The following is a 26,992-nucleotide window of genomic DNA, read 5'->3' as shown; positions in this document are numbered from 1 at the left end:
CAATTTGTATTTATTCAAGCTTCTTCTAATATATTTTAGTTATATTTCTAATACCTTTATCTTTTAAATTTATACAAAAATTGACAGTGATTTATCTACCACCACTACCATAATATGATACTTCTTTGTGTATTTCTATATATTTACCTTTACCAATGAATTTCATACTTGCTATGCCATCATCTTGTTATTTTCATGTTAACTTAAAGAACTTTCATTAGCATTGCTTGTAAGGCAAGTCTAGTGGTGATAAACTCCCTCAGCTTTTGTTTGCCAGGAAAAGTCTTTACATCTCTCTTTTTATTTTGTTCGAATGACAGTTTGTCCGTCTGTCAAAAAAAAAAACAGTGTTTTTGGTTGACAGGGTTTTTCTTTTAACATTTTAAAATTCTCTCTTTGACTTTTGGCCATTTGATTTAATGTGTTTTACTATACATTTTTAGTTTCTCTTATTTGGTGTCCTTTGGGCTATTTGGATCTGAATTCCATTTTCTTCCCTAATTTGTGTAGTTTTCAGCCATTATTTATTTAAAAAGTCTTTTATCCTTTATCGTCTCGTTTGGGATTCACCTAATGCATATATTGGTCCAATTGGTGCATTGTAATTTTCTTAGGCTTTCTTTACTCTTTTGTATTATTTTTACTTTTTCTCTTCTAACTGAATTATTTCCAGTGACTTGCCCTATAAGATTTATCTTATTCCTTTGTTTGGAACATCTTTGACTGATTCTTTATTTTCCTTGACTGCTGCGTTAGTGTCTGGACATTAGACAAAACAGGCATCTCACTGAGTCTTCACAGACCTGTACAGAGAAGAGCCTCCTCAATTAGCTCAGCCAGAGATTTTAGGAGCCTCTACCTATTCTTTTTCCAACCAGGGAAAAGCAGACAGTTGTGGAATTTTCCTGCTTGCTCTGTTCTCTGCCAAGGGCAAGAAGAACCCATGGTTTCTATCAGCCCATGCTGCCATTCTCCTCTGTGTGGCTAGAATATGTCAGACCTGTAAGAGCTCCAAAACTGGCAAGACAGGTGCTAGTTCTTTGGGCAGTCCTGGAGAAGTTGGGGTATTGGTTACACGGATTAGGTCTTACTCTCTCTAGGGGAGAGCCGAGAGCTGGGATTTTCATCTGTTCTCTTTGTGCTAAGCAGCAGGGAGGATCAATGGCATTTACCAGCTCAATCTGCTGCTTCTGTTCTCTTCCACATAGCTGGACAGCGCTGGACCCATCAGAGTTTCAGTACTGGCAAGAGAAAGGCCAGTCCTCTGCAGAGCCCTCTTGGAAAAGATGAAGCACTGGACATTACAGACTAACTACTTTCAACCCCTGGATGAATCTGGGAGGTAGGGTATCTCTTCTTGATTATATGGTGCTGCACTGGGGCAGGGTATCTGATAGGTGGACTGTTTTGAATCTCCTTTGGCTTGAGTGAGTGGTTTGACATTTGACCAAGTTGCAGGAGCCTTTTAATTAATTTCCTCTTTCTCACAAAGGGAAGGTTTCCATATATTGTTGGTGGATTCAGTTTTTTTGTGGGGTGGAGGGTACAGAGCTTCCTACTCTATCATCGTGTTCACATGTCTTTCCAAAAGATGATGTCTCAGTGTTCAAATAAGAATACTATTAAGTCATAACTTCTGTCATATCACTAAACTCAAACAGTGTAATTGAGGTTTATGTACAAAATGTTGTGGAGTTGAACTTTTTGTAAAGTTTTAAAATTTGAAATAATAGTAATATATTTATACACAGATGAAAGAAATCAAAGGAAGTAACACAAGTACCTATAATGAAAAACCACAGTCCTCTGTCCTCATCAAATGTCAGTCTTGCTCTCTAGGAGGACTGCTTTTAATTCTTGGGTTTATATCCATGTCTGGGATTTTATTTTACTTTTTCTTTCACAGATCCCTTACATTTTCAGTTCTTCCTTCCTATGTATGTTTATTTCTAGTTTCATGGATGTTTTGCATTGTAACTTAACATGGTATACATACATATTTATTTATTGCTTTATTTCTTCAGTCTCCACTTAGTCAGGGAATGTGTTTAATCATTGATTTTTTTCAATCCTCTTCCTTCTTCTCACCTCTTGTCTTTTTGCCATCAGTGTACCATATTTGTTGACTTTTAAAATTATGCAAGTTGACCTCTATTATTTAAATTTTCTTAGAAAATATAAAACTTTGTTTTGGGTGTTTTAATATTTTTCTGTGGTTTTGTCACATTTTATGTTACTCTGTAACTTACTTTTTGCACTGAATGGTATGTTTTAGGTACCTAACTTACTAAATATGGAACTATTACAAATTTTTTTTCTTTCTCTAGTAAATATGGCATGCTTATATGGTGGTGTTTCCCAGTTGGAAAATATTTATGTCACTTTCATTTTTTTATGTTATAAAAATGCTGCAATTAACACTAGCATACAGAGTCTTCGGCATTTGTGTAAATGTTTTTCACAGATATGAAAAATGGAATAGCTGAGGGATGGATTAAGTAAAGATAAGCATGTTTTAAGTTGTTAAGAAATTTTTGTTTATGTTCATGAACATTTCATCTATGTTTAAATTATTTTTCACTGTTCTGGGCCCATTGCAGCAGAGGTGGTAATTTAACTTTTCAGATTGGTTGCTAAGGAGGCTGTGAATAGAATTCTATTGTCATATGTTGTTTCCCCATTGGCAGTTGGTATATTCAGTCTCAAAGTCCTCCCTCTGTGTCATTATCTCATTTCTAAAAGATTGACCAATACAGGAAATGCTGAAAATCAGTATCTTCCCACTTAAGAGTTGTTCAGTTTTCTCCCTAGTCATTTGAATTCTAGATGTTGATTTTTTTGTTGTTACATCACCATGGTGATCATTTAATCAGGGAACAGCTGCACAGAAGCATTTAAAACTCTGAATAGAATGTACCAAACCAGCATCATGATCACTATGATGAAAATAAAAACAATGGTTTTTCTGAGATTTTAGAACCAGGAACTCTGAATACCTAACTCAGACCAAAAGAACAAATTCTGTAGGCCATGAAGTGTAACCTTAGCCAAGTAGCTTTCCCTATCTTGTCTGTTTCATTGATCCAGATACAGCAAGAAGTATTTGCAATGGGACAGGTGTCATCATCACTCACCAACAAGAAAATCTTACGCACTGTGACTGTACATCAGTACTTATGCCCAAGAGCTTGAGACTGATCTGTATTCCACTTAGGGAAGAAGTAGTATCATTAGTAACATATGGCAGAGTTAGTGATGAATTTCTTACAGTGATTTTTTTTTTCTTCTTCTATTTTTATGATTTCTACCTTTGGGAATACTGCCATGATCATTTACATAAATGATGAGTTAGTAATTCCCCCAGGTTAAGTGTCCAAATAATCAAGGATGACACTGTTTTGAAACTTGTGTCTCAGTTAGAATTTCCAGCATTGGTAATTTACAGAAGAAAGGCTTCTGTGTAACGACAAATCTTGGAATAGTTTTCTTGAAGTTCATGAAGTGTTAGTCTGGGACAAACAAAAGCAGGCATCCTGAATATATGTAGTATCCAGTGGTTCCATGAAGAACCAAGAAAATAATTAGTTGTTAATGACATGAGTTCAGAACTTAGGCTTTGTGTTAGCTAGGTTATACATTTAAATCTGTGTTAGTCTCTTTCTGGTGACAAGTAATTTGTCCATTGCTCTAGAAACATTTTGGTGAATTACCTATGATATGATCAATAGATTGTAATAATTGGTTCTTTTTCCAGGAAAGAGGAGTACTAGTGAAATAATACGTTGATTTTTTTTTTTTAAAAGTGATTTGTCTATATAGGTGTAATTTATTCTGCTTTTTGTAATAATAATTACATAATGATAGCATTATTTGGCTGTAGTTCCTTTTGGCTTCATTTGATGAAAATAGAATTATCCAGAGGGTTTTATAATTGGGGTCTGCTGATGAAAGGTATATCCAGCATTTGGTAAACTGACAGTGGCTACTTTTGGAATAATGTGAGAGTGGCATTAGACATTAGAATTAATATGTTCTGACCTAGCCATTACAATTCAGAAAAAGAAAGAGGGTTGTTACGGGTATACAACAACTAGAGATTCATAAAATAATTATTGTAACCAAGGAGATGAAAAATCAAATAGGAATCTGAATCTGATGTCTTGGGCAGAAGCTGTCTACTGTACAAGGTCCTCTGCTTGTTTCAAAGGTCATCTAATTTAAAATATCAGATGCTTCTAGAAGATCATTGAGAAACCTGGATTTGAGGCTCTCTATTGGATTTATGTTCTAATTCTATAGAGCTCTGGATTGTTACTTAGTTGTGAAACATGACTTGAGTTTCACTACTATACTATTGTTAACGGTACTAACATTACTTCTAACAGAGTTCAAGAGGAATTTTTCTCTGATTTATTTTTCAAGTAGATGTAATCTCCAGGTTGAAGAGCATGTAGAGGCTATTTAAGAGGATGTGAGAAGACAGCCTTAATCTGTTGGTGATAGATATAGTACATGTGTCCCTTGCAATTCTTTGCCATGTCTTTGTGCAGAAGGAAGGAGTCTAATAACAGGATGAATTCCCTAAACATATGGTGTATTGTGAGACCTAAAATTTCAAGTGTTGCCTTCATATTTTTGAGCCTCACAGGGCCCTAAAAGCCTAGGTCTGTATTCCCCTGCTCTTGCCAGGTATGCTCTCCATGTAGTGGGAAAAGGATCCAACACTTGGCTAATTTTCTTATTAGCTGATCAAACTGCAGCTCCCCACTCCCCAATTCTCAGCTTCATGAGTTTCACCTCCTTGCCAGCCTGTGAAATTTTTCAAGCAAACCAGTCATAGCCTTCTGTAATAAACGACGGTCACCTAATGCTCTTGTCACTATAAAGCCTGCTTCCCACAGTTCCTGCTGTGGGACTATTCCCAAGCACAGTTCAACCCCCGCGTGGCCCTGGTGGCATCTTCATTCTCTCAAGCTATGAGTGTAAGTGACTAATAAAGTGCGACAATTCTCATCCTTCCAGTGTTGGGTATTAAGTGTTCAGCCATCTCATACTGTTTAGCATGAGAAAACTCCCTCCTTCACCAATGGGATGAATAGAGGTGGTCAAAACACACGGGCCTTCCAGTTACTAGTACATGGTAGGTAACTGTGTGTCTCTGAGAGTCATTAGGGATAGTGGGAATAACTTTAGTAAGGGTGCTTAAGGATTTCTGGGAGTTTGGCAAATTTTAAGGATGCTGTTATGTCTTTCAAACTTTGCATTAGATTGTGGCTAATAAGGGTAGTGTAGTTTTTGCATACAGAGTCCTTTTATGATGATACTTGCAAAGTATAAGCCTCAGTCACTTGATATAAAAGTCGGTATGCCCCAGGTTGGAACACAAAATCAGTTAGATTTTTAGTGACTGTGAGGGCTATAGGTCTTGGGCAAGAAAGAAAACTGTAATACCTAGAACCAGTTTCTGAGGATGGAAGCTGGATAAGATCCACCTAAAGGCATTCAAAGGACCCTTAAGACTTTGATTTCTATTCCAACTTGGCACTTTCTCCAGTGTTATGTTGTTAACAGGTGACACATAACACAACAAATAATCTTACCTGTCTTTTTAATGTTTCCCCAGAAATGTTGATTTAAGACAGTAACTAATTTGTTTGGACTATGATGGGTAGTTTCATGAAGAGATTTAGCTAATATTCATTTGAAATTATCTGATGCTACCAAATGGCCATTTTGAGAGACCCAGATATTATCAAAGTGAGGGTACAACAAAATTCCTTTTCAAAATCAGGGAATAAGCATTTATATGTTATAAGCAACCTCTTTGTTATTTATTTACTTTTATTTAAGTTTCAGAGTTACAAGTGCAGGTTTGTTATATAGGTAAATTGCATGTCATGGGAATTTGGTGTACAGATTATTTTATCACCCAGGTAATAAGTATAATACCCAATAGGTAGTTTTTTGAACTTCAGTCTCTTTTCTTCCTTTATCTTCATGTAGGACCTGGTATCTCTCTTTCCCTGCTTTGTGTCTATTATGTATTCAATACTTAGGTCCCACTTACAGAAACATGTGGTGTTTGGTTTTCTGTTCCTGCATTAGTTTGCTTAGAATAATGACCTCCAGATGCATGTTGCTGCAAAGGACATGATCTCATTCTTTTTTGTGGCTGCATAGTATTACATGCTGCATATGTATCATATTCTCTATATCACATCTACTGTTGATGGGCATTTAGGTGATTTCATGTCCTTGCTATTGTGAATAGTGCTATGATAAAATGCACATGCCTGTGTCTTCATGGCAGAGCAATTTATATTTTAGTATGCACCCAATAATGAGATTGCTGGATTGAATGGTAATTCCGCTTTGAGTTAATTGAGTAATTGGCAAACTGCTTTCCACAATGGCTGAACTAATTTACACTCCCACCAGAAATTTATAAGTGGTTCCTTTTCTCCATAGCCTCACCAGCATATATATATATATATATATATATATATATATACACACACACACACACACACACACATACTTTTAAAAAATAGCCATTTTGACTGGTTTGAGATGGTATCTCATTGTGGTTTGAATTTGCATTTCTCTAATGATTAGTGATGTTGAACATTTTTTTCATGTTTGTTGGCCGCATGTATGTCTTCTTTTGAAAAGTCTTTGTTCATGTAGTTCACACACTTTCTTTCTTCTTCTTTTTTTTTATTTGAGATGGAGTCTCCCTCTGTTGCCAGGCTGAACTGCAGTGGTGCAATCTCAGCTCACTGCAACCTCTGCCTCCCAGGTTCAAGCTATTCTCCTACCTCAGCCTCTTGAGTGCATGAGACTACAGGTGCTTGCCACCACGCCCTGCTAATTTTTGTATTTTTAGTAGAGATGGGGTTTCACCGTGTTGGCAAGGATGGTCTTGATCTCCTGACCTCATGATCTGCCTACTTTGGCCTTGCAAAGTGCTGGTATTACATGCATGAACCACCGTGCCTGGCTCTCACTCATTTTTTAAAGGTTTTTTTTTGTTTTGTTTTGTTTTTTTGTTTTTTTTTTGCTTGTGAATTTAAGTTCTCTATAGGTTCTGAATATCAGACCTTTCTCAGATGCATAGTTTGCAAATGTTTTCTTTCATTCTGCAGGTTGTTTGTTTACTCTGTTGGTAGCTTATTTTGCTGTGCAGAAGTTCTCTAATTAGGTCCTGCTTGTCAGTTTTTGCTTTTGTTGTAGTTGCCTTTTGCATCTTTGTCATGAAATCTTTGATAAGCCTTATGTCCAGAATGGTATTTCCTAGGTTATCCTCCAGGGTTTTTATAGTTTTAGGTCATAGTTAAGTCTTTGATCTAATTTGAATTGATTTTTGTATATGGTGTAAGGAAGGAGTCCAGTGTCAATCTTCTGTGTATGGCTAGGCAGTTATCCCAATACCTTGATTGAGTAGGAAATCATTTCCTCATTGTCTGGTTTTGTCAACTTTATTGAAGATCAGATGAATGTATGTGTGTGAAATCATTTCTGGGCTCTCTGTTCCATCCCAGTGGTCTATGTGTCTGTTTTTGAACCAGATCCATCTTGTTTGGTTACTGCAGCCTTGGATTATAGTTTGAAGTTGAATAATGTGATGTGTCCAGCTTTGTTCTTTTTCCTTAGAAATGCCTTGGCTGTTTGGGTTTCTTTTTGGATCCATATGGATTTTAAAATAGCTTTTTCTAATTCTGTGAAGAATGTCATTTGTATTTTGAAAGGAATAACATTGAATATGTAAATTGGTTTGACCCAGTATGGCCATTTTAATAGTATTCTTTCTGTCCATGAGCACGGAGTATTTTTCCATTTTTTTGTGTCATCTCTAATTTCTTTGAGCAGTGTTTTGTACTTGGCATAGTAGAGATCTTTCACCTCCCTAGTTAACTGTATTCCTAGATATTTTATTCTTTTTGTGGCTATTGTGAATAGGATTGTGCTCTTGATTTCAACATCGCTTGTGTGTTGTTGGGGTATAGGAATGTTACTAAGTTTTGTACATTGACTTTTTTATCATTAAACTTTTCTGGAGTTAGTTCAAGGAGTTTTTAGGCAGGGACTATGGATATTTATAGATATAGAATCATATAAACTGTAAACAGGGATAGTTTGACTTCCTTTCTTCCTATTTGGATGCCTTTTATTTCTTTTCCTTGCCTGTTTTCACTGATCAGAACTTCTAGAACTGTTGAATAGGAGTGATGAGAGAGGGCATCCTTATCTTGTTCCAATTTTCAAGAGGACTGTTTTCAGCATTTGCCCATTAAGTATGGTGTTGGCTGTGGGTTTGTCACAGATGACTCTTATTATTTTGAAATATGTTCCTTCAGTATTTTGTTTATTGAACATTTTTAACACAAAGAGAGGTAGAATTTTATCAAAAGCCTTTTCTGCATCTGTTGAGATAATCGTGTGGCTTTTGTTTTTAGTTCTGTTTATGTGATGAATCACATTTATTAATTTGGGTATGTTGAATCAACCTTCCATCCTAGAGATAAAGTCAACTTGATCACGATGAATTAACTCTTTGATGTGCTGCTGGATTTGTTTTGCAAGTATTTTGTCGAGGATTTTTATATCCATGTTCATCAAGGATATTGGCCTGAAGTTTTCTGTGTGTGTGTGTGTGTGTGTGTGTATGTGTGTGTCTGTGTCTGTGTGTGTGTGTGTCTGTGTGTGTGTGTTTCTGAGAGAGACTCTGCCAGGTTTTGGTATCAGGATGATGCTGGCCTCATAGAATAACTTAGGGAGGAGTCCTTCCTTAATTTTTTGAAGTTGTTTCAGTAGAAATAGTATCAGCTCTTGTTTATGTATCTGATGCAAGTCAACTGTGAATCTATCTGGTTCTGGGTTTCTGGTTGGTAAGCTTCTTATTACTGATTCAATTTTGGGTCTTATTATTGGTCTATTGATTCAATTTCTTCCTGGTTTAATCTTGGGAGGTTGTATGTTTCCAGGAATTCATTCATTTTTGTCTAGGTTTTCTAGCTCATGCACAAAGAGGTATTCGTAGTAGTCGCTGAAGATTTTTTGTTTCCATATGGAGTCAATGGTAACATTGCCTTTGTCATTTCTGATTATGTTTTGGATTTTGTTCTTTATCAGTCTTGCTGGTGGTCTATGTATCTTATAAATGATTTCAAAAAAGCCAATGCCTGGATTTACTGATCTTCTGTATGATTTTTCACAGCTCAGTCTTCTGCAGTTCAGCTCAGATTTTGGTTATTTCTTGCCTTCTGCTAGCCTTGGAGTTGGTTTGCTCTTGTTTCTGGAGTTCCTAATTGTGATGTTAGGCTGTTAATTTGAAATATTTCTAGCTTTTTGATATGGGTGTTTAGTATTACGAACTTCTCTCATAATACTGCTTCAGCTGTGTCCCAGAGATTATGGTATGTTGTATCTTTTTTCTCATTTGCTTCAAAGAACATCTTGATTTCTGACTTAATTTCATTATTTACCCCAAAGTCACTCAGAAGCAGATTGTTTAGTTTCCATGTAATTGTATGATTTTTAGCAATTTTCTAAGAATTGATTTCTATTTTTATTGCACTGGGGTCCAAGGTTGTGGTTGGTATGATTTTTTTTAATTTGGTGAGGATTATTTTACGTCCAATCGTGTGGTTGACCTTAGAGTATGTGCCATGTGCAGAAAGAAGAATGCCTACTCTGCTGTTACCCCCCGGAGATTCATACTTGAGGGATTTAGTTAGAATTATTACCTGAAAGATGCCCTTTTGGCACAATAACATGCTAGAGTGTGTCTTTTAGCTTCTATATCATTTTCCCCCCGTGGGTCTCAACTTCTATAATAGCTAATTGTCTAGGAAATAAGAATGCAGCTAAAATTTCTGTAACTTGTCCTTTCTTTACAAGTGGTGTCCAAACCCCAATTGTTTCCAAAGCCTCTCAAATCACAAGTTGCTTTAGAAGCATACCAGTTGTCTGTGTATATATTGCAACAAGTTAACAAGTTTTGCCATCTGAGATGAGTTTAATCCAGGTAGAGATCTATATTTTAAAGAACAGCTTAAATAAGTGATAGCGTGTTCTTCTTGATAGCCTCTCGTTTAGTTTTTGAAGCGTGATCCAACAACAATATTAGGTTAGGATTCAAACTATATGAGTATTTAATAAATCTAAGAAATTATAGAAAGTTTATTAGCTGAAATAAGACAATTAAGAGGTTCCCTGACTTGTGGTAGGGTCAGGAGAGTGACAGGATTCAGCTGTGAACAGTGTGTGAAGAGAGAGTAGCAGCATCTCAGCAGAGGTTGATGGTTGTATGAAAGTGTTACATGCCCTCAGTTGCCAGTAATGTCTGTACTGCATGACGAGCTGTTAGATCATGTGGTGGAAACTAGAACCAGTTCAACATAAGCTCCAACAATTTTTACAGTATAAGTTATTTCTCTAAGACCCCAGGGTTAAGACTTTGCAACTGGGTCTAGGATGGTTTAGTTAAGAGATGGTTTTTGATGGTTCTCATAAGCAAAACCTACTGAAGATTGTCCGTATGACTTATATACAAATGGACAAAAGAGTATTTTATGGTTAGGAATGCCCATGGAAGGAGTCAATTGAAAAGCCTTTTACAGGTTATGAAAGACCTTCTCATGCTTGGGTAACTATTGAGGACTTAATCCATAAATAGACAGCAATCTCAGAAAAAAAAATTGACCTGGCTGTCTCCAAAACCCAATTAAGCATGGAAATATTCTCAATTGGTATTTTGTGAGGGGTCTAGGAAAAGTTTGAATTGTGTTTTGTCTATTAAGGGATAGTGATAATCCCATCTAAGTCATTCCCCAAATAGTGCATGGAGTTATTATGAAATTATAATTTACCTTTTGAAACTCTGTTCTTTTTCTGTTAGGGCTCAGTGCAAGTAGATGAAGTTGTTTTTACAGACTTATTTTTTGTGTGTTCTCTGAAGAAAGTAGAGGATTCACTACTTATTGTATAAGAAACTGAATCACAAGGGAAATTTAGGTCTTTGAAGCTTCCGTTGAGGACCTGGAAAAAAATGTGAGGGGCTTCACTGAATCCTGGGGACATGATCAATCCAGATATATTGTTGTTTTCTATAGATAAAGAAAAGAAGGTATTGACTGTCTTGATACAGGGTACACAGAGCAAAGATCAATTAATATGTGAGGCACATCATTTCAGGTAAAATTGATAATAGGTAGATAATCAATATAAGTACTACAGTCAATAAAGGGATAATAATTTTGTCAATGGCCAGGAGATCTCAAACGAACTAGTATCCTTGTTCTTCTGGTGTCTTTAATGTCAGGGAGTGAAAGTTACAAGGACTATTTTAGAGTATGAAAAGGCCTTTGGATATATGGCCTTCAACTATTGCTGAGTCCATTGCTTCTGACTGCAAGGAATATTGGGGAAATCTAGGTAATGATTTTTCAGGATCTATCTGAATTTTCACAGGTTTTATTCTAATTTACCTATGTCAGTGGAACTTTTGGCCCATAGAGTGAGGTACGGTGCTAGAACTTCTATATTTGGCATGCATTAAATATAATAGAGAGGGCAAAGATATGCCCAGAACAGATACAACTTGATTATGAATAGAGGAGTCCTCTGGAACACCCATAAATAGTTCCTCTGGTGTAGGTTTAATGTTACAATTCCTTTGCAAAATAAGTCTTTCCCTATTAAACTTGCAGGTGTGGTGTCACAAAGCAGGGAAGAATGTCTTTTGATCAAGGGCCCAAGGGTTAGAGTGAAGGACTGGGAGGCAGGGAAGATCTGTGTTATCTGGAATACCTACCCGCTATTTGCCATGTTTATTCCTAAGAAGAGATTGTGAAAAGGTGTCAGGGTTTAACTGTAGAAAGAATAGCACTTCTATCGACCAGGAATTAATGAGGTGAATCACTGTGTTTATAGTTAACTCATTTTGAGTGTTTGATTGTAAGACAAGATATTGAATTACATATTTTCTTCCTTGGATCACTCTAGTTGATGTAAACTGAGCGATTTTGTTTTGGTTTGGTTTTTCTTTTATCATATGGAATGATACCTTTTCCAGTGTCCCTTCTGTTTACAATATCTGTAAATATTCTTGTTAGTAAGTATTTGGGAATTGGCCACTTAACTGTTAGATGAGCACTGCCATAATGTTATTTTGGGTCCTGCTTTTATTTTTGTTTTAAAGCTCTTCCAAAATGTTCTGTAAGGAATTGTAGGTGAACATAGTATAAATGAGCAAATATAGACTGAAAAAGACACCATTTCTCTTTCCTGGGACTGAAATACATAATAGATGCATTGTAAGCCTTAATTTGGGTTAAAATTTTCCTCTAAAACATTTTGTTAATTCAGAAATGTGTAATGGATATATAGATTGGGAACTTGATCAAGTTAGACTAGGCTTTAAATGTAGGTAGATAGGTCCAATAATCAGAAAACAAGCCATGTATTTAATATAAATGATCATGTGCTTCATATAAAATGCCTTATTAGGACCATAATATGTGCACTGTCAGGTGCATCCACTTATGTATTTTTTTAACAAACTATTTCATGCTTTAGATATTCCTTTATTTCAGTGGTTTGTATCCATGGGTAATTTTGCACCTGGGGGACATTTGGCAATGTCTAGAGACATTTATGGTATCACAGCTGGGGCAGAGGGATTGCTGCTGATACCTGGAAGGTAGAGGTCAGGGATTCTACAAGGCACAGGACTCTTTCCTATACTCACCAGTAAAGAATTATTTAGGCCAAAATATCAGTAGTGCTAAGGTTGAAAAGCCCTGCTTTGTTTAGCAAAGGTGTTGGAATTCTGAAAGCATATCTCTCAATTACCCATTTGTCAATGCCAGAAGGATAACTTGTTAGTTGCTTAATCTCATACAATTGAGAATGGGGGCTGGGCTGAGTGGGCCAAAGGGACCAGGGGTGGTATGAGGTGGGAAGATGGAAATGACTTTAACATTAATTTATTAACAGAGATATTTAATTCTTTGAAGTGGGGAATAGTAGGACTCAGTAGGACTCAGGGTACCGTGGTAGCGCATGACTTCAATCACTCCTGATAAATTTCTAGTGATTACAAAATGGGTGAGCCTTCTTTTAAATCTCTTGTCAAGGCTAAGAGAAACAGCATCAAATGAACCATTCTAAGAGGCAGAGTCTGGTGCATTCGATTTTAAAAGCTAGGGTTTGTTTTAATCCTGTGCCTTGCTCAGAAATGGCAATACTGTGCCTCTCTACACTGAAAGTGTCTTCTTTCCATATGCTGCTGATAAAATGATTACCACTGGCATCTCCCAACCATCTGCTCCTGGAATTTCAGACTGTAAAGGTGAAATTGACTTAGAGTTGCATCAAGGATACTAGAGACTGCTTTGTCTTTTTCATTCCATTAGTGTGCTGCTCATGTTTATTTTAAGCAGGTGAAACAGTAGCAAATAATGATGCTAAATTTTCAATGCCTATTTACTATGTTTATTTATAACAGATTGTCAAATCCTGATAGGTGTTTACATCTTTGGTAGTGCAAGCTTATTTCTATTTTAAAGTGTTTTATTTATTGTTCAGATTTTTGCAACAACTCAGGAAATTAAACGTGTACAATACAACTATCTCTTTAATCAAATATATTCATTTTTAATATTCCATTCCAGTGTTGTTTATATAAATACATGAGGTAATACAATTTTGTATTATTCTTTTGCATCTACGCATTAGAAACTGGAATTTTTCCTTAGTTATCAAAATCGTGATTTTATACCTGAGGTGTTTCTTGAGTAGAATTTCTAAATTCTTCAGGGAAAATGCAAACAGTACTTCCTTCCAGTGTGGTGGGCTGGATTGTCTCTCCTGAGTGAGGGTGAGAGTCAAGCTGGTGGTCCATCCTGCAGCACTGTTGACTGAAAACATCCCAACACCTCTTACGAGGACCTGAGAGAGCAATTTGGCAAATTGACTGTTTTTGTTAAATATACTTTAAAAAATTTCTACAGTTTCTTAAACATGCACTGAGTGTCTATTCTGTAACAGGCTCTGTGCTGCCCATGAATATGCAGGTGAACAAAAGAGAGTGTACATGGGCCCTGTCGTCCTATTTCCATTTTGGTGTAATAAAAGTGTGGAGCGCTGAGGGTGGATAAGCAGGGTGCTCTGGGAGAATGCAATAGGAGCATCCGATTAGTCTCAGGGAAGTGGGTTCCTTGTTAGTTGTATTCCTAGGTATTTTATTCTCTTTGTAGCAATCGTGAATGGCAGTTCATTCTTCATTTGGCGCTCTCTAAATCTGTTATTGGTGTATAGGAATGCTTTTGATTTCTGCACATTGATTTTGTATCCTGAGACTTTGCTGAAGTTGCTTATCAGCTTAAGGAGATTTTGGGCTGACATGATGGGGTCTTCTAAATACAATCATGTCATCTGCAAATAGAGACAATTTGACTTCCTCCTTTCCTAATTGAATAACCTTTATTTCTTTACCTTGCCTGATTGCTCTGGCTAGAACTTCCAATATTACATTGAATAGGAGTGGTAAGAGAGGGCATCCTTGTCTAGTGCCTGATTTAAAAGGGAATGCTTCCAGTTTTTGCCCATTCAGTATGATATTTGCTGTGGGTTTGTTGTAAATAGCTTTTATTATTTCATTATATGTTTTTTCGATACCTAGCTTATTGAGGATTTTTAGCATAAAGGGCTGTTGAATTTTGTTGAAGGTCTCTGCATCTATTGAGTTTTTGTCTTTGGTTCTATTTATGTGATGGATTTTGTCTTTGGTTTACATGATGGATTACAAATGATGGGTTACATTTATAGACTTGCGTATACTGAACCAGCCTTGCATCCCCAGGATGAAGCCTACTTGATGGTGTTGACTATGCTTTTTGATGTGCTGTTGCATTCACTTTGCCAGTATTTTATTGAAGATTTTTGTATCGATGTTCATCATGGATTTTGGCCTGAAGTTTTCATTTTTACTTCAGTCTCTGCCAGGTTTTGGTATCAGGATGATGTTGGTCTCATAGAATGAGTTAGAGAGGATTCCCTCTTTTTGTACTATTTGGAATAATTTCAGAAGGAATGGTACTAGTTCTTCTTTGTAAGTCTGGTAGAATTCTACTGTAAACCCATCTGAACCAGGACTTTTTTTGATTGGTAAGGTATTAATTGCTACCTCAACTTCAGTGCTTGTTATTGGTCTATTAAGGGTTTCAACTTCTTCCTGGTTTAGTCTTAGGAGAGTGCAAGTGTCCAGGAATTTATTCATTTCTTCCAGATTTACTGGTTTATGTTCATAGACCTGTTTGTAGTAATCTATTATGGTAGTTTGTATTTCTGTGGAATTGGGGTGATATCCCCTTTATCACTTTTTATTGTATCTGTTTTATTCTTCTCTTTTCTTTTTTCTTAGTCTGGCTAGTGGTCTATTTTGTTGATCTTTTTAAAAAATCAGCTCCTGGATTTATTGATTTTTTGAAGGGGTTTTTGTGACTCTATCTGCTTCAGTTCTGCTCTGATTTTAGTTATTTCTTGGCTTCTGTTAGCTTTTGAATATTTTTTATTTTGCTCTTCTAGCTCTGTCAATTTTGACGACAGGATGTCGATTTTAGATCTTTCCTTGTTTCTCATGTGGGCATTTATTGCTATAAATTTTCCTCTAGAACTGCTTTAAATGTGTACCAGAAATGCTGGTACATTATGTCTTCATTTTCATTGGTTTCGAAGAACATCTTTATGTCTGTCTTCATTTCATTGTTTTTCCAGTTGGCACTCAGGAGCCAATTGTTCATTTTCCATGAAGTTGAGCAGTTTTGAGTGAGTTTCTTAATCCTGAGTTCTAATTTGATTGCATTGTGGTCTGAGAGATTGTTTGTTATGATTTCCATTCTTTTGCATTTGCTTAGGAGTGATTTACTTCCAATTATGTGGTTAATTTTAGAGGAAGTGCTATGTGGTACTGAGAAGAGTGTATATTCTGTGGATTTGGGGTAAAAAGTTCTGTATATGTCTATTGGGTTCACTTGGTCCAGATCTGCTTTTATTTTTATTTTTATTTTCATTTTTCAGACAGAGTTTCACTCTTATTGTTCAGGCTGGAGTGCAGTGGTACTATCTCAGCTCACTGCAACCTCCACCTCCTCGGTTCAAGTGATTCTCTTGCCTCAGCCTCCCGAGTAGCTGAGATTACAGGCACGTGCCACCACACCCAGCTAATTTTGTATTTTTAGTAGACATAGGGTTTCTCCCTATTTGTCAGGCTGGTCTCGAACTCCCAACCACAGGTGATCTGCCTGCCTTGGCCTCCCAGCAGATCTGCTTTTAAGTCCTAGATATCCTTGTTGATTTTCTGTCTTGTTGATCTGTCTAATATTGACAGCGGAATGTTCAAGTCCCCCACTATTATTGTGCAGGAATCTAAGTCTCTTTGTAGGTCATTAAGAACTTGCTTTATGTTTCTGGATACTCCCATATTGGGTGCAGATATATTTAGGATAGTTAGTTCTTATATTGTATTGATCCTTTTACCATTATGTAATACCCTTCTTTGTCTCTTTTGATCTTTGCTGGTTTAAAGTTTGTTTTATCAGAGAATAGGATTACAATCCCTGCTTTATTTTTGCTCCCCATTTGCTTGATAAATCTTCTTCCATACCTTTATTTTGAATTTATGTGTGTCTTTGCATGTGAGATGTGTCTCCTAAATACAACACACTGATGGTTCCTGATGTGAGATATGTCTCCTGAACACAACACACTGATGGTTCCAGTTTGACAGTCTGTTTCTTTCGATTGGGGCATTTAGTTCATTTACATTTAACATTAATATTGTTATGTGTGAATTTGATCCTGCCATTTTGTTACTGGTTGGATGTTTTGCTCTTTGGTTGGCATAGTTTCTTCATTTTTTCATTGGTCTTTACCATTTGATTTTTTTGTAAGGTCTGGTGGCAACGAAATCTCTCAGCAATTGCTTGTTCATTAAGGATTTTATTTCTCCTTCACTTATGAATCTTAGTTTGGCTGAATATAAAATTATGGGTTGAAAGTTCTTTCAGGTTGTTAAATATTGGCCCCCACTCTCTTCTGGCTTGCAGGGTTTCTGCTGAGAGATCTGCTGTGAGTCTGATGGGCTTCCCTTTGTGAGTAACCTGACCTTTCTCTCTGGCTGTCCTTAGCATTTTTCTCTTCATTTCAACCCTGGTGAATCTGATGATTATGTGCCTTGGGGTTGCTCTTCTTAAGGAATATCTTTGTGGTGTTCTCTGTATTTCCTGTATTTGAATGTTGGCCTGCCTTGCTAGGTTGGGGAAGTTCTTCTGGGTAATATCCTGAAGAGTGTTTTCCAGCTTGGATTCCTTCCAGTCATCTTCTGTTACACTGATCAAGCGTAGATTAGGTCTTTTCACTTAATCCTGCATTTCTTGGAGGCTTTGTTCATTTGTTTTCATTCTTTTTTTCTCTTTTCTTGTCTTCTCGTTTTATTTCATTGAGTTGATCTTCAGTCTCTGATATCCTTTCTTCTGCTTGATCAATTCAGCTATTGAAACTTCTGTAAGCTTCGAGAAGTTCTTGTGCTGTGTTTTCCAGCTCCATCAAATCATTTATGTTCTTCTCTAAGCTTGTTATTCTAGTAAGCATTTCATCTAACCTTTTTTCAAGGTTTTTAGTTTCTTTGCATTGGGTTAAAACATGTTCCTTTATATCAGAGAAGTTTATTGTTACCCACCTTCTGATGCCTGCTTCTGTCAGTTCTCAAATTCGTTCTTCATCCTGTTTTGTCCCCTCACTGGTGAGGAGTTGTGTTCCCTTGATGGGGATGAGGCGTTCTGGTCTTCGATTGTTTGATCTTTTTGTCACTGGTTTCTTCGCATCTTGGATTTATCTAGCTTTGATTTCAGGTAGCTGCTTGGGGTAGCAGCCTTTCCTTTGCCTGCCTGCAGAGGAACTGCTGGGCTGCCATGGATTCAGTGGAGCTGCTGTGTAGATTTCCTGCATCTCTTATTTACTCAGGAATATTAGGCCTGCTTCTGTAATGGTGGCTGCCCTTCCCTCTGCCGAGCTCCATCATTCCTGGTTGCTCTCTAACTGATGTGTTGGCTGCAATACTCTCAAGTGAAAGGACTTCAGCCTGCTGGGCTTTGTGAGAGAGAGATTCTACAGGCCGTATGGCCTGATTCCCCACTTTCAGTTCCCTTTTTTTCTGGAGGACGGGTAGCTTTGTGCGTAAGCCAGTGCTTCTGCCTAGATCTATGCCAACAACCCCGGCCCACCAAAGTTATTGCTCAGCCCTGTTCAGGCAGTTCATGAGCACTTTTCAGCTTGGTGAAGATCTCCTGTTCTGTGGGTTTTTGAGGGCTTGAGAGAAGCGCATTATCTGAATCCACGTCCCGGAGGGGGAAAGCCCCCAGTCCTCTGGTCAGTTGCACATACCTCCTGGGTGGGGCACTGCCCCATCCTGTCTCATCTTGCCCTCTTTGGTTTATACCTACTGTCCAACCAGACCCTCAAAATGAACCTGGTGCCTCATTTGGAACTGTGGAGACCACTCATCTTCTGTGTCTCTCTTGCTGGGAACTGTGTTCTGGAGCTGCCTCTATTTGGCCATCTTGGAAATGATCAGCTTATCCTTGAAGATACATATTTCTGATTGATCCAAGTTTCTGATCTAAATTGTCCTGCTTGAAGAAATTCTTTTAGCATTTTTTGTAGGATAGGTCTGTTATTAATAAATTTTTTTAGTCTTTCTTTTGCAGACATCATTTTTATTTCTCCTTTATATTTCCTTTTTTAGAGAGAGTCTCATTTTGTCACCTGTACTGGAGTGCAGTGACATGATCTTGGCTCACTGCAGCCTCAACCTCTTGGGCTCAAGAGATCTTCCTACTTCATTCCCCCGAGTATCCGGGACTGCATGTGTGTGCCACCATGCCGGCTAACTTTTTGTAGATATGGGGTTTCACCATGTTGCCCAGGCTGGCCTCAAGCTCGTGAGCTCAAGGGATCCGCCTGCCTCAGCCACCCAAAGTGCTGGGATTATAGATGTAAGCCATCACACCCAACCTCTTCTTTACTTCTGAAATACATTTTTGCTGGTCTAGAATTCTGGGTTGGCAGACTTCTTTTTTCCTTTTAGCACTGTTAGAGACTCGTCATTGTCTTCTTGAAGGCATAGTTTCTGATAATAAATACACTGTAATCTTTAATCTTGTTCCTCTGTAGGAAATGTCTTTGTTTTATAGCTGCCATCAAGATTTTCTCTTTGTCTTTGAATATTTCCTGAGTTGGAATACTTCTTCATTCGTATTTGGCATTATTTAAGCTTTTTGAATTTGTGATTTAATATATGTCATTAATATTTAAAAATTCTTGACTATTTTTTAAAATATGTATCCTGACCTGTTGTGTCTCTCACTGCTCTTTGCAAGATTCCAATTACATGCTAGTTCTTTTTATTTTTGTTTGAGTAATTTCTGTTGACCTAACTTCAACCTCACTGATTTTTCTTTGGCTGTGTTTATTCTACTCAAAGGACTTCAAAGCATTCTTTATCTCTCTTACTGTGTTTTTATTTGTATTAATTCTATTTGATTGTATCTTATGGTTACCATCACTCTGCTAAAATTGCTCACCTGATATTACCTGTTGTCTAACTTTTCCATTAGAACCTTCAACATACTAATTATAGCTTTTTAAAATCCCCTGTTTGATAGTTCCAACATCTGTGTCATATTTGAGACTCATTCTAATAATTGCTTTGTCTCCTAGAGGTGTATTTTTCTTGCCTTCTCAGGCTTAATAATTTTTGTTAAAAGCTGGATATCTTGTACAGTGCAGTAGATACTGAGGTAAGTATTTTTTATGCTTGCAGATCAGTCTACTTTTCCTTCTTTTAAACATTAAGTATAGGGGCTTGTGTTCAAATAGATAGGAATTAGACTGGATTTGAGGTTTCTGTTGCTATGGTTACCATGGACTTAAATGATTTTTAGTGATATTTTGCCTTTAGGTGTTAGGCTGGTTTGCAAGAGATTATTTTTCTAATTTCTGCTCATCCTTTGGGTCTTTACTTTCAGCTATTCCCCAGACAGAATTTTTCTTAGTCTTCTCCAATCTGTATCCCTCTGCCATTTTTCCTTTATACTTTCTTAGCCTGCTGGTAAAGAGTAGATCGGGTGGTTCTCTGTTCTGATTAAGCCCTGCCTTCTGCAATTATAGTGTCCCTGAGTTTCAGAAGTTTTGCCTTCACAAGTAATCCTGGTCTTCTTTGAGATCTAGTGCTGTACCTGTTCCTTTCCCAGTGGTTGAGCTTCATGTTTTTCTTTGTTCTCAGCTTCAGTGGGCTTCTATCAGTGCCCTCATGCAATATTTTTTGTTGACCTCTCCCCTGTAGATGTGGAGTTTTGTTCCATATTGAAGATAGGAGAAGTTGGTCTGGAAGTGTTTCAGCAGTGTTGCTGTTCTTCCACAGCCAACACTGGGAGGAAAAGTTTTTAAGAATCCTCCCATAATTTTCATTCGAATGTGTCCTGGAGTTCATGGAGGGATAAGTCTGTAAGTGCTAATACCTCTCTGTAGTTCTCAGCAGCTTCATACTCTCCCTCTAACTCACAATCCACTTTTAGTAATTCATTTAAGATTCTACTGGAATTATTCTCTCTGGCTTACATAGTGTTTGTGTATATCTACCCCAGGTAAAATAAGTGCTGAGGTTCTATTTCTTCTGTTGATGCCCATCTCTTTGGATTTTTGGTTAGTTGTTTACTCTGTTATATCAGTTCTGTAGTGTAATCAAAATGATTTCTTAAGGAGCATTTAGTCCAGGTTTTTATTTGTTGTTAGGGAGTAATGCTCTTTCCAGCTGTCCATATCTCTGCACTGAAACTGAACTCTGCAGTGTCTATTGGAGAATCATGCTTATGTTTCCCAAATTGGGAATTGGGAATCATGGATTGGAGCACCCAACATCAAAAAGATGTCTATTCTCCTTAAGATGATCTGTAGATTTATGTAATTTCTATCAAAATCCCATTAATGTGTTTTCAGACATAGTACAAGCTAATTCTAAAAATTAAATGAAAAGACAAAACACTAAAATAACTAAAATAATAATGAAAAAGAATAAAGTAGGAGGAATCTATCCAGTGTTAAGGCTTATTGTAGCTGTATTAATCAAGAGATTATGGTATTGGAAGATGGATAGAAACACAGATCAATTGGAAAAAAACTGATAACCCAAAACAGACCCACACAATTATGCCCAGTGGATTATTTTTTCTTTAACAATTGCATAATAGCAGTTCAATAGAGGAAGAATAGATTTTTTTCAATAGTTGATGCTTGGAAAATTGGCTAACTATAGGGAAAACAAAACAAATCTCATACCAAATGTCAAATCTTACACAAAAATTAACTCAAAATGGATCATGGGCTTATATGTAAAATATAAACCAAAAATTTTATAGGAAAAAATGGGAGAAATTCTTCCATCCTGAAGGCTAGCCAAAGAGTTTTTAAGTGTGACACCAAAAGCACAGTCCATTAAGGAAAAATCAACAAACCAGACCTCATCAAAAGTAACTCTTTTCTTCTGTAAAAGTAGCTGTGAAGAATAAAAAGGGGAAAATAGACTTAAATAAAATACTTTCAGTTCATACATTCAACAGAGACTTTGTATTTAGAATATGTAAAGAAATCTCAAGACTGAACTGTTTAAAATATTTAATTATAAAATGAGTAGAGACATGAACAACAATTTTACCACAGAGGGCATGCAGCTGACACATAAGCACGTGAAAAAATATTCACCATTATTCATTAGGAAAATGCACATTAAAACCATAATGAACTATCACTGCATACCTATTAGAATGGTAAAATGAAAAATAGTGATGACACCAAATGCTGGCAGCAATTTCAAGAAACTGGATCCAGTCATATATTACTGATGGGAATGCAAAATGGTACCATCATTCTGGAAAATAGTTTGACACATTCTTATAAAACTAATCAAAAATTTATCATTTGACTCAGCAATTGTACTCTTGAGGTTTTATCTAAGAGAAATGAAAACTTGTGTTCATACAAAAACCTATATTTGAATGTTCATAGCGGTTTTATTTGCAATAGTACAAACTAGAAACAACCCCAGTGTTCTTTTACTGGTGAATGCTTAAATTGGGGTAGTTTAAGCATGGAATATTAAGAAGAGATGACAAGGGATATGACAAGGGATAAATTATTGTAATAACCAACAGCCTAAATAAATCTCTAGGAGATTATGATGAAGAAAAAAAAAGAGTTAATCTCAGAAAGTTAGGTACTCTGATTCTATTTGCATACCCTCCCTGAAGTTATAGAATTATGGAAACAGAGAAATTGTTAGCGCTTACCAGGTGTTAGGAATGATTAGAGGTTACTGTGGACATAAAAGGATAACAAAGGAAGCCTTGTGGTGACATAACAAGTCTACATCATTATTGTGGTAATGTTAACATGAAGTTACACATGACAAAATCACACACAGCTACACATACATAAAGGGAAATGAGTGCATGTAAAACTCTTGATCCAACGGATTGGTAGATTGTTCCAGTGCCAATTTCCTGGGTTTTGATACTACACTATAGCTAAGCAAATAGGGTTAAGTCAACAAATTCTGGGAAGGGCACATGTGACCTCTCTGTACATTTTTTGCAACTTCCTGTGAATCTGTGGTTATTGCAAAATAAAAAGATTAAGAAATAGTCCCCAAAGAGTATATTAATTATTATTTTCCTGTCTACTAACTGTTATATATGTATATATATATATAATTTTAATTATGAAACAACTAATATCACATAAAAGATTATTTGCCTTGAAAAGCAAGGATTTGAAGTATGACAGGTTTGTTACCAATAAATAGTGATCTAACATAGTTTGCAAAAATAGAAATTAGCTTTATAAACTGGTTAGAACTTTTGGAGAAAACAAGCACTGATTAAAAAACAAAACTAAGGCAAACATTTTAAAATGGAAATTTATAAATATTATATAAAATATAATTCTGATTATTACTTAATTTCATGCTTCTGATAATCTCTAAATAATACTGTGTCTCCAGATGGCTTTTTGAGGTTTAGTTTATAGCTTTTATATACATTTTATGTGGTCTGGAAAACTCAAACACATTTATTAAGAAGTTCCTAAATAAGAAACTTTTATTCATTTTGAATGTAATTTTTAAACAATCCTCCAAAATTGTCATTGGTACCCCTATTGTGCAGAAATAGAGAACTGAAGCTCAGAGATGCCTTGCCCAATGTCACACAGCTAATAAGCCATGGTTTCAGGATTCAAACCCAAGAATGATTCCAAAGTAATTTTTTTTATTACAACAACTGACTTTTTTTCTCCCCTTATTTACTGTAGAACCCTTCACAGTGCTCATCAGATAGAAAGCACCCAGTGGTACTCACTGATTAATGAGTATCATGAATTTAATCTTCAAGTGCAATTAGTTCAACAATGTGAGTTACTTGGCCTATGGCTTGTGGCCACTACCAGCACAGCAGTGAAGTATATATGTATCAGGCTTTTTTCTCAAAACGTGTCAAAGCTATAGTCTTTAAGTCAACTGTGATTATCACATCCTGGGATTTTCTTGCACAAACCAGCTCACTAACAACCTATGCAAATAGGAAGTCTTTCTGCAGAGCCAGAAATTAATCAACAGGATCCTTTTTGGGGCATAGTTTTCCCTGTGAAGAGCCATCCTGCAAACCTCAGGTGTTTGGAAGCATATGAACTGATCCAACATCTTGTTGAAAATGATTGAGCACTCACAGTACCAGCTTAATTGCAGACGGAGGTTGTTTCTGTCCCATCTGTGGAAGGGCCAGTACTGAAGAGTGACTCGGAGGCAGCTAGGGCAGGATTGCTAAGAGTGAGTGATGACCACGGGAGCAGAGGGTCTCCACTGGGTTTACACATGGGCACAGCCGCAACTTTCAAACTGAACTTACTGTGTAGGCAGATTAATCACTGTGACAGGTTCCCACTAATCTGCTTGATTGAACTGTCATTTCAGCAAGACCTCTCTGCTGTCTGTGTCATGGGCACAGTCATGGTCCTCAAATACAGTAGGTCCTCAAATAACCCGAGGAAAAAAATGGGCTCCTGGCCAAGGTCACTGTCTATGTTGGGTTTGCATATTCTTCCCAGTCTGCGTGGGTTTTCTCACACTACTCCAGTTGCCTCCCAGATCCCAAAGATGTGCATGTTAGGTTCATTGTTGCGTCCAAATGTTTCCAGTCTGGATGAGTGTGGGTGGGTGTGCGTGTGCCCTGCAATGAGATGGCATCCCATCTGGGACTGGTTCCTGCCTGTGCCCTGGGCTGCTAGGATAGGCTCTGGCCACCCTTGACCCTGAACTGCAATAAGAAGGTAAATCATTATGTTATTTGTTTTTCACTAATCTTTCTTAAAATGTGTGGCTTGCTCATGTTTATTTCAATGTTTAATGGTATAAGTGTTTGAGGTCTTTATTTAGACGTTTGGTGATGCTTTTGTAGCCTTCCCAGCCATGCAGAAATGTGCCTTAGGAACTTAACTCTGGTTTATATCAAGTAGCCTATGGTAAAATTGGTTTTGTAAGATGTCATTTAGCTTAAAGTCACATGCAAGAACCTGTCAACTACATTAAGTGATGATTTACTGTACCACTTTTCCCAAAGGTAGACATACTCATGAGTATCTGCACCACTGACAGCTGGCCATCTGCTGCAGTGTATGTTACATATGTATTTCTGATCAACACAGTGAACATATGCCTGTGTCTCCCTTTCCCAAAAAGAGTATTGCATATTAATAGCTTTGAAGGAAGAATTGTTAGTTGAAATAGGCTAAGAGGATTAAAAAGCACCCCAACTCAGCAATCCAATTCAGCAAATATTAAATGCCTAATATGTGCCAGGCACAGAAATACATGCGAAAGATAAAGGTTTGTAAAGGACAACTGTGAATTCCTTACTCACAAAGTTTATATTCTCCTCACCAAGGTGTGCTTTCTCTCTTCTTCTGTTTTTCCTTCTGTTCTCCTATGGACTGAAATTTAGGGAAGAGAACTTTCAAAGAATAGAGTAGGCTCTGAATGGGGAGGCAGTATTTGCTCGGTGCTTCATCCTGTTCATTTTAGCGTCAAGCAGATGTGGATTTGAAATGCGATTCCCTCATTTACAAGCTCTGTGATCTTAGTCAAGAATATTAAGCCCTCTGAGTTTTAGCCTTTTCATAAATAAAGATTATGATGCTAATTTAAAAATAGTTCAAAGAGTAGAAGTGGGGATTATACAAGAGTATAGAATTGAAATGCTTAGTCTAGCATAAATAGTAAGTATTCAATAAATGTTAGCAATTATTAGGTTCGAATGATTCCTTCCTGTGTACGTTGGCACAGTAAGGGCATTTATGCCAAAGGGGGTGCAAAATACCTTTCTTGATGCTATCTGCTGCCTCTATGTTGCATAGTACAATCTTTTTCCTTGAGCGTTCCCTACTGTGTAGGCTGTAAATCATGTACAGGCAATGATTGTAGAAAATAGGTGTGAAGAGTTCAATATTTATGCAATTTAAGTAACAGCCTCCACTTCCGAAGCACATTAGTTGTCACACAGTTTGAAGCAAAAATAATTGATGGGAGTGAAGAATCAAATGATTCTTTGTTTTAATCCTTTATTAAATATTAAAGACAAAGCCTGACTGATGGCAAGAGATGGCTGCTTTCGGCCTGGACTTTGATGTAAAGGAGAAAAAAATAATAATAAAAGGTTTGAAAAATGTTACCGATGAGGAAGTTGAATCTGCATCTCAAGGGTCTATGAACAGTCAAGTCTCATTGACTTCTTCAGTGGAAAAGTGTTACTTTTAATTTACTTTTTATCTTGCTGAATAAACATTTATAAATTCGGAATTATTGTAATTTATTTGTAAATAGCTTTATTGAGGCATAATTGACATAAAAACTGCACACATAAATTGCACAATTTGATGAGTTTAGGTGTTTATAGAAACTCTTGCAACTATCATTGTACTGAAGATTAGAAACACGTATAGCATCAGAAAATATTTCTTCCTGCCCCTTAGTAATCCTGCCCTTCCTTCTCTGTACCTCATCTTTAAATACCTGTTAACATGCTTTCTGACAGATGAGTTTATATTACTTAGAATTTTATATAAATGAAATCAGTCTGAGTATCTGGATTTAAAACTTTAACATAATTACTTTGAGAATTACACGTGTGTATTTACATTTCATTTCTTTGCTTTGCTACATCAAATTCCTTTGTATGGATGTGCTACAAATTATCTGTGGTAGCCCCCTGTTGATGGATATTTTTTCACGGCTTCTGAGTGTTACAAACAAAACTTCTTTGAATATGCATATGCAAGTCTTAAAATATAACTATGTTTTCATTTCTATTAGGCAAATTCTTAGCAGTGGAATGGCTAGTTCATATGCAGGTGCCTGTTTATAAGAAACGGCCAAATTATTTTCCAAATAGAATGTAATATTTTACGTTTGAACGAGCAGTGTATGATAATTCTAGTTCCTGCACATCCTTATCAAACGTGTATAATCAGTATTCTCAGTTTTAGCTCAGGTGTGCAGTGGTATATCATTGTGGTTTCAGTTAGCATTTTTCTATTGCTAAAGATACTGAGCTTAGTAGCCATTCATCCAATCCTCCATGATGAAGTATCTGAACATATATTTTATTTCTAACATTATTGGTTTGTTTTCATACCTTTGAGTTTTTAAAACATATGTTTTGGGTACAGCTTCTTTATCAGATAGGCGATTTCCAAGTATTACCTTCCCATTGGTGTATTCTTTTCTTTCTCATAAAGGTATTTCTCACAGAGCAATGTTTTGAGTTTTAGTAAAGTTCAGTCTTTTGATTTTTAAAAATGGGAAGTATGCTTTTGTTGCTGTATC

General features: G+C 36.6%; 1 long non-coding RNA gene across 4 annotated transcripts in view; it reads left to right on the top strand.

Moving 5' to 3' along the window:
- The window catches only part of LOC141583527 (uncharacterized), a 327,776-nt gene that overhangs the window by 186,856 nt on the left and 113,928 nt on the right, over positions 1–26,992 (top strand). For 3 of the 4 annotated variants that reach the window (XR_012516167.1, XR_012516168.1, XR_012516179.1), the window contains one exon: positions 1,209–1,342. The exons of the other annotated variant lie outside the window; for it this stretch is intronic. This is a non-coding gene — a long non-coding RNA (uncharacterized LOC141583527). The remainder of the gene's footprint in view (positions 1–1,208; positions 1,343–26,992) is intronic. 4 annotated transcript variants of the gene reach the window in all.

The sequence above is a fragment of the Saimiri boliviensis genome, chromosome 2, assembly GCF_048565385.1.
Source record: "Saimiri boliviensis isolate mSaiBol1 chromosome 2, mSaiBol1.pri, whole genome shotgun sequence".
Lineage (NCBI taxonomy): Eukaryota > Metazoa > Chordata > Mammalia > Primates > Cebidae > Saimiri > Saimiri boliviensis.
The sequence above is the reverse complement of the archived record's forward strand: the minus strand, read 5'-3'. Positions and strand labels throughout refer to the sequence as shown.